Source organism: Phyllostomus hastatus, unplaced genomic scaffold, assembly GCF_019186645.2.
Source record: "Phyllostomus hastatus isolate PE091 unplaced genomic scaffold, TTU_PhHast_1.1 phas_contig_254, whole genome shotgun sequence".
NCBI classification, from domain to species: domain Eukaryota; kingdom Metazoa; phylum Chordata; class Mammalia; order Chiroptera; family Phyllostomidae; genus Phyllostomus; species Phyllostomus hastatus.
The window spans coordinates 19,193,655-19,206,376 of NW_025333810.1; positions in this window are offsets into that span (position 1 = coordinate 19,193,655).

Genomic DNA, 12,722 nt, shown 5'->3' on the forward strand with positions numbered 1-12,722 from the left:
CATAAGTTGGGACTGACAAGATCCCTTTTTATTGGGTACTTCCTAATGCAAGGACCTAGAAAAAGTGCCAAAAAATATGAGGAAAATATCCATTCCACAATCTGGCCAATACGATTCTGTTGGCTTAAAAGTAGGATGAGATCCATTGCAGAAAATACTGTAAGCTGTGCAGTAAATACATGTTAATATTATTCCAGATATATAGCAACTACCCAGAGGCAAGACTAAAACATACCAAAGTAATCAACCTTTTAAGACCAACACTGTTTAAAGAAAAGAAAAATATTTGAATGAAGAGGGAAAATTAAAGAAACCTAGTTCATAATGTGTTTTTGTATTCACAAGGTACTTTAAATATTTCATACTAGACTTTGCAGACTATGCAGTGTGGTCACAGAGCGAAATGCCAAGATGCTCTATTGCAGCAGCCAAGAATGTGTTAGGGACTTCACATATAAGAAGCTTACAGAGTCAATGAACAGTGCCATTATTGCAGTCATACATCCCTAGAAGTGACTTCCTCTCTGCCAAAAAGTCAATGATTATAAAATCCATCCATTGCTTCAATGCAACTGTTAAGGAGATAGCATGGGCTGTGTGACTCACATCACAAGCAGATGGAGAGGAAGCAATTTGGGGCATTTTACAGATTACACAGACCAAAGGAATGCTGTTTGCCACCTGAGAAGGTAGCATTTACAGATAAAAGGGTTGAAATATTTTTGCATTTGCTATAGCAGTTTTGTTTTGAAGAAGCAAGTATTACAACACAGATCAAAATGATTCACAAGGTATCTAAGGAGAATGCAGAATGAGGATTACGATGATGAAGCCCCAGACAGGACCAGGAAATAAACACTTCCAATAGAAAAACCAATTCTGCCAGTTCTTTCATGAGGAAAGAATTTGACTATAATCTAAATTAGTGGTTCTCACACTTTTCAGTCTCAGAAACCCCCTCACCACTTAAAAATAATTAACCCCCCCAAAGCACTTTGTTTATATGGATGGTAGTTAATGATGTTTACTGTATTAGAAGTTAAAAGTAAGATACTTTTCAGATATATATACAAGTTTAGTGAGAAGAGTGAAGTGGGGTTTTTTTGCCTTTTTATTGAATGTATTTGGCTGATACTGGTTAACAAAATTATACAGGTTTCAGGTGCACAATTCTACATCACATCATCTGTACACTGTAGTACTGTAGTGTGTGTTCACCACCCCACACCAAGTCTCCGACCATCACCATTTGTCCCTTGGACCCTCCGCCACCTCCTCCCTGGCAGTCACCACACTGTTGTCTGCGTCTATGAGGGGTTATTTCCTCTTTTTTTCTTTTTATTTTTTGCTCAATCTCCTCACCCTCCTCCCAACATGCCTGAGAGCTGACAGCCTGCTCTCTATCTACGAGACTGTCACTATTTTGATATTGTTTAAAACTGGTCACTCATGATGCCTAATAAAACACGGCTAGATTCTCCTTTCTGCTTCTGTATCCAATCCCCTGTAATGTCATGTGGCCTGTGGAAAATGCAACTGTGCGCTCAGAGAGAAAGCGGGTGGAAAGATAAACAAGGTCTTAGCACTACTAGGAGGAAAGTTTGATCTTGCAGACATCCTGAAGTGGTGATGGGGATGTGAACCCAGAGGAGCACCTGTGCAGTACTTTGAGAACCAATAAGCTAAAAACCTTGTACGTCCAATATGTTTACAGGTATTTACATATCTCAATATACTGCACATAAGTGCAGTCCCCTCAGTTAACTATTTACTGTCCTGTAGAGAAATCATCTCATAGCGTAAGTTCAAACATTCTAAACTGTTCATTTCTTTCAACTGTATAAAGCCTGTGATACATATTGCAAGCCAGAATGGCAATAAACAGATCACATACTAAATGGAAACCTAACAAGATGCATTTCTGACTGTCAGTATTAAATGTTATATTTTCACATGTGCTGCTATTGTGTCTTAATAATTAGGTAGATGGAATAAGCATTATTCTATTTTATAGATGAGAAAAGTGCACAGACGGGGTAGGTGACTTACCCAAGCACAATAACTAATCCATGGCAGAGCGGGGACTGCATCCAGCCCGGTGCTGCTTTGGGCTTCTCACTGGGCCAGAACATGGAACCAAAACACATGCTAGAAAAGTGAAAATGATGGCTGGGGTGTTGTTGCCTGATTTGTTTCTTTATAATTTTTCACTTACTCTGCCAAATAGTTATTTTAGTAGAAATGTGGTTGGTGCTTTGATACTATTTGTTAACTGTTCTAATATTTTGAAAATGTGTAATTACTCCCTCTGGCCTTAATTTTCCTTACATGTAAGGTTTGGATCAAATACCATAAAGGCTTCAGCAACAACGACATCTTTATCATGAATCAAATAAGGTCTATCAGAATCTAGCATTTAATTTCAAAAAGCAGTCTACTCACATTTGGTTTGCTCCACAATGGTGGATGGTACCAGAATGTTTTGGAAGCCAGGGGCAAGGGATGCTTGACATCCTGAGACATTATGGAGAATACTCACAGTAAGCTCTTGTCCCCATGTCCTCACATAACTTGGAAATGTCCTGCTGGACTGCTGTATAGGTGAAAATCTTATTTGTAATCTTGTGAATCTGGATACCAGCTGTGTTTTACTTATAAATGCAAAGTATTTTGGCAGAGTTTTAATATGCATTGATTTTTTCCAAAATGCAGCTACCATATAAAGTAAAGGAAGATTGTACTTTGTTTTGTCTGGAAGTTTACCAAGAAGTCTACAGATTCAGAAAAGTACTTTGTGGTGTTGGTGTTGCCATCGCAGCCCACATTCACAGCTGGCATTTTCACACCAGTTTTGCACATTGGTGTGAGCACCTCACTTCTTCAACAGATCTTCTAGTAGAGAGATAAACAAGCATTTACCTACACATTGAATTATTTAACTGTAAATTGCTTTTCAATGTTTCTTCCATTACAATTAAGATGTTGTATCAATATTTTAATTAGCTGTGTGTAGGTAGATTATATCACATGTGGGCCTTTCACTGAAGGATAGTGAAGAGGTATTATCATTTTTATAAGATTTTATTTATTTATTTTTAGAGAGAGGGGAAGGGAGAGAAAAAGGAAAGGATAGAAACATTGATTGAGAGAAAAGTATTGATTGGTTGCCTCTCATACACTTCCCAACTAGGGACCAATCTTGGGCATGTGCCCTGACCAGGAATTAAACCGACAACCTTTCCCTTTCGGGACAATGCCCAACCAACTGAGCCACACTGGTCAGGGCCCATTTTTATTTTTAATGGAGTGTTATGGCTGCTAAGATCAAGAACCACTGGGTTAATTTCCCTCAGAAATTTTATTTTTTTCTTTTTGCAAAAATTTACTTTTAGAGCCAAGATTAATAGATATTTCTCAAATTTCAATTCTTTCTGAGAAGTTATTTATGGTTACTCCCTCTGTGTTAATAAAACAGTGTGAAACAGCTTGCAATACATTTATCTGACTGGTTTGATACAGTGGGTTTTGGGGGAGAAGGAAAGAGTATCTTGGACTGGCTTCATAAGAAGTCATAAAAGCTTGATTTGGTTACCTAGTTATGCAGCCTCAAGTCCCTCTGCAGTCAAAACCCCATGACCCTGCGCCAGCACCGCCACCAGCACAGCCACCAAGCACACACTGGAGGGCTCACCATGCTCTCTCTGCTTTACCTACTAACATAGAGAGGAAATAAGTGCTTAAAATGCTACTGAACAGATAAGGGAGGCTACAGCTTCTGCTTCTACCCAAACATTCTCCTGAATATTATTCTTTGCAATGCCTGCCATAGGTTTTAAAAGGACTATTCTTTTCAAACATGAATAATCTGTGGTGAGATAGTTAAATATTAAGAAAAATATTTAAGCAATTAACTTGTGTCATCTACCCAAATTAGATTGAAATAATTGAAAGTTTTTAAATACCAGTCAAAGCTTAATCAATGAATTCTACACAAAATAATTATCATGTTTATTTTGCTACCAGTACATAAAGTTTTCTCTTAGCTATTTTCCTGAGCTATACAATAGTGCTAAGATATATTTTTCATGCTCTCTGCAACCTAAAACATATGCTTTTTAATTGGAAATAAAATGACTTCTCTTAGTCACATTACTTACTGTTTTAAAAATGGCCCAAATCAATACAGCCTCCTTGGTTGAGTGCTAGCCTACCTGCGTGTGTTAGGAGAGTATGTACAGTGTTAGCAATAGCATTTACTCCTCTGGCTCTATTAGTTTTGCAGTAATGGTTCATTAACAGCCTAAACCATTAATTTAGAGGAAGCCCTGCACTAATTATGACAATTGATTTCTTTGTTTAATTTCTCTATAACCAAATGACACATGTTACAATGAAGCCTGATTTATAGTCCCTTTGGGAATCTGGATTACATTATATCTTTTTAAAAAGGTTATGTTGTGATGACCTAACCCACTTGGTATTTTTGAAAATAAATTATTTTTCTCTTTGCAATACATAAAATGTAAAAATACATCTAATTATATTATTGATATTTTAGTTACTATGTTTTGGTAAAAGATTAATAAGCATTTCTAAAAACAAAAGGAATGCTTCCACATATCAATTTCCCTTTCAACTGTGCTAACATCCATTTTATAACAAACTACAAAGCATAGCATATTTCCAGGTTTAAAAACATTATCTTCATCATTCTCTGTGGCTTAAAAGTCGGTTTTTTAAGGTGCCAGCTAATCCCTCCAAATACATTGACCTTGAGCTGGTCAAATGTTTTCTGCTTTAACTTCCTTAGTTAAAAAACAGATTGATAATATCTTGAAATACATGTTTTGAAAAATACCTATTAATGAAAGCATCAATTGTCAACTATTCCAAGTGACTACATCCCTCAATATGCTGTGAGAAATAAACCCTTGTTGCCGTAAGTATAAATCCCAAGTGTAGAACCCCTGAATTCAAGTCCTGACTATGCTACTTATAATGCGGGTCATCTTGACCATGTCATTTCACATTTCTGAGTGTCCATTTCTGCATAAATCAAAAGTATATGTGCATAAAATCATATTATATACTCTGCCTCATTCACAGGGTACTTGTGATCATTAAATAAGAAAACTTACATGATTTTGAAATGATGATAATAAGATGATGAGTAGGAGGGACAAAAATATTTCAAAGATCATGATATGTTTTCTGCTTTTTGAAATTCTGGATACACCAGCATTTATTTCTAAATAATTAAAATAGTATGAATCTGAGTGGAATATTATACACTGAACCAAGGCACATTTGTATAAGTACCAGGAGCTGAAACAAGGATAACTTGCATGCATCACCTAACTATGGTAAGTCCCAAACAATTCATTCTCATCCCATCAGCCTTGACCAAAGCAACAACCTAAATAACAGGTGTATCACATTGAATACATGATTTTGTCAGAGCTTCCTCTCTTATTTTTAATGCTTAGAATAATTTAGTAGGAATTGGAGGCCAACATAGGCCCTGCACCGATGAACATAATACAAACATTCATCACACTCATGGGTTTGATTATTATTCTATATGCAAGTCTCAAACATGGATTTCTAGTCCCAGCCTTCCTCCTGAACTCCATGCTAGTAGTTCTCCTGTGTGTAATGCATCTTAAACTGCATACCCAAAATCAAATACTTCTACTTGGCACTTAGATGCATTAGTGAGAGTTTTTTCTTACTTTTTCTGTGTAATTCCTAAATAGTTTGTGCCAATTTTGATATGATGGTGAAGGTGAGATGAAATAACGAGTTTATTCATTTCACAAATTCTTTGTAATGGCCTAGATGCAGGTAAAAAGGTGAACTTAAAAGTTTTAGGAGAAAAATCAAGAAAACAAAAAAGTCATCGTAAATAAATATGCTAATACCAGTTACCCGCAAATTATGTACCCAGTATAACACTTGTATTTCAAACAGAAAATACAATGAAATCTACTAAGTAGAAACCCAGTGAAAAATAGTGCAGCGTTTTTGCAAAGTCCAAATAGCACCACCAAGAGGCAATGGTTCCAAAATGCCATGGTAAATGTGATGTGGGTAATTAACAGATGAGACCATCTTTATTCCCTTCTCAGGGCAGCAAGAGACTGATTTGGCAGTATATAATAACATGACTGATTAGTTAATTTTGAGTATCAAAATGAGCAGCTTCAATCTAATCTTCATGCTAACAGGTAACAAGTATAATTCTTGAGAAAAGAAGAAACATGTTCACAGCAAGTGGCACAAGCAGTTAGGTGGGCAGCCGTCTTCCAAGCTGGGGGTGCACGATCTCAAGAAAGAGAAGAGCGGAATCGATCTCTTTCAGTGGTCCAGGCCCTGCACCACATGGGTGCAGGATTTCACATTATTTTTCTGGCATACATCCTCTAATGTTAGAAATATTTAGGTGAGATGCTTACATTAGAACAGAAAAGTAAAAGGGTAATAAAATCAACAAACTTTTCATTGACTTTTTATATCTTTGAAGACAGAAGTAAAATGAAAACTTTTCCTTTTTTACTTGAGAAAAGGGACATAATACTACCGTACAATTAGCAAAACCTTTACAACTTATTTTCAAAAAAGCATACAGTCTGTGTTAGAACATAATATAGGATAGCTAAAGCCAAGTAGGAATCTATGAAGAAATGCATGCATACATCTATTACAATAAAAAGGCTGTAAGCAATTTATACCTCTTGGATTGGGCAGTGGTAACACGGGTTTGCATTTTATGATTACTCTCCTTGCTATGTGTTTATATTTTATAAATTTTTACATAAGTGGGTTATATTTCACAATTTTTAAGAAATTATATTAAAATATTACAAGCTAATTAAAGCAACAAAATCCCAGTCATAGTCATTCTGTGGCTTACATCTGCCCTCTCTCAAAATGCACTTCGGTCAGTGGGTCAAGGGGCTAGAAGCATTTGTCAAGAAAGTCTTTGTCATCACATAGATAAGATAATCATGTAGACAAAATAATGAATTTACATGTTTCATTAACTCTTAGGAAATGGCCTGGGGCAGGTATGAAAATAAATTAATGCTGAAATATATCTATTTTCTAAAAAAAAAAATTCAAGCCTTGACAAAGACAATATAACTGTAAAGCCAGTATTCACACCAGTTTACCACAAACACAGGATGCACACCCACCAGAACCCTTTTATTTGAAATTCACTAGTGGCTGCTATGACTTACTTAACTTGATCAAATCAGCCACAGCCTGTGCTGCGGGGAAGCCAGCTGCCGTCAGTCACGCCATCTACATAGCAACTCACTGCTTTGTTTCTCAGATGCACATCTGGAGATGTTAGTTCAGATGTGATTCTGGTAGATAAAGTGTGTAAATCTGATCCTGACTCATTTTCCTACATGGAGGGCATGAAATGTAGGTACCACCCGCCAGTCTGCGTGTGGGTGTGAAAGGTAAATGAAGTCACATACCTGTACCGGGACAAGGGGCAATGCTTACTGCGTGGAAGAGCACACATCTCTAGAAGTTCTGGGAAGCCAAGAAGTGTCCAAATGCAGGAATGAATATACAGCATCTAATATTGTATCTAATAATGAAATAGGGGATTACAAATAAGAGTTGGTAATATATGTTTTAAAACCTCAGTCTATATTGGTTTCTAATGTACACCAAAAAACGTCTAAAGAAAACAAGAGTGTTAATACACACACACACATGAACTGAAAAACTGATGAAAGCTAAAATTTAGAGAGCAACCTATTTTCTTTTTGACCCAAGTTCCACAACCCTGTGTGAATTTGATTTGCTGACATTCATAGCCACCAGATGGAAAAAAACCTTTTTTTAATGATATTGTACAAAAGAGTTATAGACTTCAGTTGTTGGTGAATCATGCAATGTCATTCATTTTGAACATTTTAGGATAGGATTGTCTCATGAATTCTCAGCAACTTTTTTATTCTTCTATCTCATACATTTAATTACAGAACCAAAGAGACATTATAGGATGTTACAAGATGCTGGATGGATCAGCAAAATACATATTTACTTATGAACTTTCCCTGTTTTGTATTATAGGACAAGAAGTATAAAAACTGTATGTTAAATTTAAAAATTGATCCTGAAATCATATTTTAAGAAATAAGAAATACGTCTAAGAGGAAGATAAGACTAGCAGTATTTTCTTTGTGAAAGGGACCATCAGTCAGGATGGTCAGGGACTGTCCTGTTATAATTTCTATATCCTGGCTAAGCTCAATTATTTTTGTTGTGAGAAATTATGTTAGTGCCGTTACAATAACTACTATAACAGATAAACCCTAAAATCCCAGTAGCTTAACACTAATCTCAGTGTCTTAACACAAGTTTATTTTCCTTCCTATAAATTCCAAACACTCTTCTTATGCAGGGTGTTTCTCTGCCAGAGGTAATTCGGGGACTCAACAATCCTACACCACAGAAGAAGCACACGAATCTCTGGCAGACAACTAGCTGTCTCTTCCACAGGAACTGTGTTTTCAAGTAATAGCAACTTAGCAGGAAAACTCAAGCCATGAGTACTTATATATCTGACTTCTTCTATGTCCTGAGATAGACAAAAAGAAGAATCACTAGGAAATTATAGTGTGGGAACTCCATGTACAATAAATTATAAAAGAGTTCGGAAAGATCACAGTTTTGTAGTCAATGGAACATCAGGTAAAATTACACATAGTACATAAAAAAAGGACAAATGTTAAGCAGTTTTTATAGATCAAAAGAAATTCTGGTAGAGTTAATAATAGGTGTTAGGTAAATTGTGCTATAAATGTGTCAATATATCTGAAAGTTATTCTACAACAACCCTAAAGAATCATCTACATCTATTTTGCCAGTGTTTGCATTATAACACGTGAGAATAAGAAGTTCACCTGTGTAGAGTGGAGGGCGGCTTCAAGAGAAACAAGTTTTTCTGGATTCGCTACTAAAATGGCGACAAAGGTCCGGAGATCAAGCTGCTGTGATCATCACCATCTCTCTCTATTGTTCTCAAAGATTAGACAATATACTATCTACTCTATTCTTGTCACCCTGTATTCCTTAGATATACACTGAGTTACTGTGTATCCTTTTTGTCATAAAACGTTTCACCATGACCTAACTGAAGAATCGAAATAATGTAGAATAGAAGCAATTTGGGTAGATGGCTGGTATATTGACAGTGGACACATACGAGACCAAATTTGTACTGTGCCAAATTTGTACTGAGACCACATTGACAAAAATCTGGAGTTAAAGCATAATACTTAAATGTTGATGGGGCATGGGATTTTTTTTTTCCAAAAAAGACTAGAGATCTCTAAAGATAAACATACCTAAATTAGCAACAAAGATCACAGTAGTAGGCGGACTGGCTGGCTCTTTCCCTAATAGGGTCCTAGTGATGGGTGCTGAAATTGGGAAATAATGCTGAAATAGCATTCGGAAGGTACTCTGTTGGTGGGGGGCGGAGGGCATTTCTTTGCAACAGAACTCCCACGATGCTGCCAATATCAAACAAAAATCCTCAGAGTCTACCATCAGATCTATCTCTGTCTTCATTAAACCTTTCGAGGACTTCAATCTATCACAACTTTTACAGAAGAAATGCTAGCACATGTAAAAGCGGACAATACCTTTCTAGTTACTGCTGGAAAAACTACAGAGATTGACTCTCATTCTGATTCTTGTATTTAGTTAAACTTATTGCAGCTGGTCACCATTTTACTTACATAAAAACTACTTACCCAGTGTCAACTGTGAGCCAGACACTGCCTGATCCTACAGAGGCAATATTGGAAAACAAACAAAATCCCCAAAATTTACCTCTCCCTTCATGAAACTGATATTCTAGGTAAGGAGACAAATAGACAATATTCCATAAATAATAAACTACGTTCCATAAATGTACGCATCAAACCAGTAGAAGTCCTAGAAAACACGCAGAACTCTGAAGACACACAATAAATACTGTGGGGGATAGGGGAGAACTTCTTCAGGTGGGCAGTTTCAACACGAGGGTGCAGGGAGGTGTCAGGGAGACCTGCACAATGGACTGGAAGCAGGAAGCTGTGATGGGAGCATAGAAAGCAGGACTCAATGATGTTATATTACATGAAATCTTATTACCAGATAGAAAGCGGATCACACAAGGCTTCTTCAGGTGTTTCTGCCTTTACACTAAAAGCAGTGGGAGGACACTGACTTCACCGGACTTGTGTTTACCACATCCCCCAGGTTGGAGGAGGGGAAAAGTCCAATGGATGTGGTAAAACCTACAGGGAGCTAGTTTCTTCGCTCTAACAGGTTTCCCTCATTTTCAAGCCAATTCAATTTAATTATGTAATGGAAAACAGCTTATTTATAACAAAGAATCAAATTTCACATGCCACAAATTGTTCTGATGTTATTAGGCAGCATTAGTTACAGATATGGCTTCTGCTTTTTAAAAATGCTACCATTATCGTATATATTCAACACTGCATGTAAATACTCTAGAGTGTACCTACAACGTCTTGGGTGGGCATTCCCTAGGTTAAAGAAAGTAAGTCCTGCATTCCACTCCTTCCCTCTCCTTTCTACGTATCCTCAAGATGAAATTTCACTAAAAATTATGTACTACTAGCTCATGTCCTCTTTTCCTTGTTTTTGAAATGCTGGTAGCGAGAGAATGTCTGAATCTGTCATGATGTCACACACTAGAGTGACGTCACGCATCTGACGTCACACACGAGAGTGAGCCCTCAGCCATCCATGACCCAGAAATGTTATCTCCATCAGCAAATTCTCCCTTTCATGAGCATCTCACCTGTTTCATAAATAAATTATTTTAGGAAATATTGGCTGGCAGGTAGTCCACCCACATTTTTGTGGATTACCTAAATTCCAGAATTTAAAAGAATTCTGTAATTGTGAGGTCTGATGGTATCAGCAATATTACAATGTCAGAGCTTCTGTTAAACATTTGTGCAAAACTTACACATGATTTAAACTCTAGCTCCTAAGATTTATTTCTCTCTGCTACTGTTATACAAAACCACTATTAATATGCTGTGAAATGAGACATCTACAGCATCAACAGTAAAAGCCTTTAAGTGGTAATCCTTCTGAGTCCTTTTTTGTAATAGCTGAACATTTGCTGTACAAAACCAATGAAATTCACACATGCTGCTACAGAGTAGTGGAGAGATTATTACACCATTTTTTCCCTCCAAAGTACCTTAGGCTTTGGATGATTAGCAAATAGTCTTATGTTCTAAACTTCCTGCCAACAATGTGGCTTTTAGTTGCATTGGATTGAGGACAAATTGTAGTATAATGTATGTTGACAGTTTAATAACATGGGTTACTATCCTTGGTGTACTTTATGATGTAATACATCCTTATAGGTGTCTCCAGAGAATTGTGCTATGATTTTGGAAGCACAGAAAATTCAATAAACTAAAACTGTCTGAGTAAGATTTCTGCCTTCTGTATACTTTGGACACTTTCCTAAAAAATGAATAGGTGCTACCCTTCTAAAATATTTGTCTGACATGACTTTTCTGTTTTTCTTCTCAAGCTGCAGATTTTAACATTGGAATGGTACAATTCTTATTAAATTATACATTGAAAATATAAAAGTCTCTTTATATAATAAGCAGTCTTTTTCAGGTCTCAGAGGTAAAGCTGCTCTTCTATAAAAAGCTGTAATTGTGGTTTTCAAAAATCTCATTAAATATTTAGATCTTTTAGAGCACAAGTGTTTTCTGTTGAGGTTTAAACACATTTAGGCTAATTATTCCTAATGTTTTGACCATTGTACAAATACTGGTAGCATTACATAGCTAACAGCATAAAACAAAATAGCAAGTCTTATGTGCACAATTCATATAATTACTCCTGGATTTACTTTTTATCAAGATATTTCCAGATGAAACAAAAATAGCAATACAATGTATTTTAAAACTAATAAAGTAATAAAACATTATTATTATATAAATGTAATTGTAAGTGCAGACGTTACTTTGTATAGCCTTACTCCTTCCTTGTTGGCATTTATACCACCATAAACACAAGAAAATATTCAAGTTCTCATGCACACGAGACTCACTGTGCTTCCATGATGGACAATTGCCTGGTACTTCAGTGATTTACAGAAAATAAAACATACTACAATATTTTAAAAGAAATATTCTCCCAATACCACTTTATTTTTTCTAAAAAAAAAGGACAATAACATTTTCATATACCTGCAAGGTGAAAAAAGAGTTAGAGAAAATGACAATAAATCACTATCTCCCACAAATACTACCTTTTCCTCAGTTTTGTCTCTTAAAATGCTAGATAATATGGAAAAAGAGAAGAGCATAAAGCAAATTCCCTGTCCCAAAAGTAATATAGACATTTGATATTAAGTACTCCCTATGTTGTGGGTACTACGTAAAATATTGACATACATCATTTCCTTTAGTGCTCCAAGCAACCCCAGAGGACGGGTTCCTATTTATTATCTTTGTTTTATAGATAAGGAAAGAGGGGTCAGATGGTTCAATGGTTCACCTAAGTTCTTAGAGCCAATAGATAGTGGAGTTAGGATTTAGAATTCAGAATCTGGGATGTGCTGTTTTCCTCACTGGCCAGACAACTGATGTAGAAATTTTTAAAATGCATATGTGGGTATATTTGTAAAGATTTTATTTATTTAT